This window comes from Arvicola amphibius, chromosome 3, assembly GCF_903992535.2.
Source record: "Arvicola amphibius chromosome 3, mArvAmp1.2, whole genome shotgun sequence".
NCBI lineage: Eukaryota > Metazoa > Chordata > Mammalia > Rodentia > Cricetidae > Arvicola > Arvicola amphibius.
This window is the reverse complement of record NC_052049.1, coordinates 15,658,790-15,660,567: the sequence shown is the minus strand read 5'-3', so window position 1 is coordinate 15,660,567 and position 1,778 is coordinate 15,658,790. Positions and strand designations below refer to the sequence as shown.

Below are 1,778 nucleotides of genomic sequence, written 5' to 3'. Positions count from 1 at the left end.
AAGTTTTAAATGAACTGAATTGTTTTATGTTTCTCTGTCCCCTTTGGTCATCTAGTTTTCTATTGGTAATCATCACCAATATTTAAAATTTTTATTTAGGAAGTAGCTTATCTTGACATTGAAAATTTGAATTCTTAAAAAGTCATTGTCAAATTTCCCTCTTAAAAATCCATGATTGCTTTAACGTAGATGTTTTATATGATGTGAAATGAATTTGTTAATGCTATACCTTCTAAACTAACTAGTAATATTTAGTTGTAGTGATGAAGCTCATTCCCAAGGTCTCTCAGAGCTAGGCAAGTGTTTTATATCTGAACAGTATGCACAGACTCAATTAAAAAAAGAATGTTTCATTTTCTCCCCGATTAAAGAAAAGAAATGCAATCTTCTCAAGGGTCTTGTGTTTCATTCTGTGTTTAAAATGAATTTGTAACAAAGACTAAAAACAAGTTGAGCCCAAAATGATAAAAAACAAACATACAGATATCAAGATATTCAATCCTCATTCATGAGAGTGCATTTCACAATGTTTAAGAAATTCAAAGAGAATATTTTGACAATGTTTTCTTCTTAATATTTTCACAACATTCACCTATGGAAGCAGTACCTAGAGTAACCTACTTAAAATCAAATAATGAAATAATTTCTAACAATAATTAAGCTATAGGTATATAAATTGTCTTTATTAATACGAATGTTGTATTTCTATTATTAGTTTCAAATAGCAAATGTTCTGAAGCTCATTGAAGTTTAGTTATTTCTTATAATAATTACTAAAGAACAGGAGGAATGTTAACTTCTGTAACATGCTATCAAATTCACTAAATATGAGGGCTAACGCTGGGAGATTGAAAAATGCAGACCACCGAGGCAATGCTGTTACTCCCGTTCTAATCCGCTCCTGTACCCGGGGTCGAATCAGGTCCCTGTCTGCCTCCCTCTTGAGCAGACCAGAGGCCCCATCTAAACAGGCTAAACAGCTTTCCAGCAGCAGCTCCCCTCTCCAGGTGGCCAGACAGGAATTCCAGACCAGTTTGTTTCCCGTGACATTGACACAGCTGCCAAGTTTATTGGTGCTAGGGTTGCCACCGTTTTTGTGGCTGGATCCGGAGCTGGCATCGGAACAGTGTTTGGTAGCTTGATTATTGGCTATGCCAGGAACCTGTCTCTCAAGCAACAGCTCTTCTCCTATGCCATTTTGGCTTTGTCCTGTCTGAGGCCATGGGGCTCTTCTGTTAGATGGTCGCCTTCCTCATCCTCTTTGCCATGTGAGACTCCATGGGGTCACCCAGCCGTCCCTGCTGCTTCGACTCCATGCGGGTCCTGGTGCTGGAGTGTGCTAAGCTTTATTCTTAAACAACAACGTTTCTCTTTAAAAAAAAACAATCACTAAATATTCATACCTAGGAGTTCTTGGCTATGTACATTGTCATCTTATAGGCAACCATGTTTATTATAGATCATAATAAAAATGGGAAATAAGAAAATTTTGCCTAGTAAACTTTAAAGCATTTAGATAGATATTTATCATATTATATGGATATTAAGTATAAGAAAATCTGACAGATAAATCAGGATGATGGGGAGTGGTGAAAGGAGTTAGGCTTGGATGCTCTGTTATGCAGAAGAAATATTTTGTTGTTGCTGTTCCTTTTTTGAATGTAGAACGGAATGCCTGAATGGGAAGTGGGGGGGGGGCAGGTTACTAAGATAATTGTTTGGCAGTATAGTTATTACATATAGGTTTCTGACATTTTAGAGATCCATTTTAATTTTGT

At 36.6% G+C, this 1,778-nt stretch overlaps 1 pseudogene; it reads left to right on the top strand.

The window, feature by feature from the left end:
- The first annotated feature begins 855 nt into the window (after window positions 1–855).
- LOC119809189 lies at window positions 856–1,272 on the top strand (annotated as a pseudogene).
- Window positions 1,273–1,778: the final 506 nt, after the last annotated feature.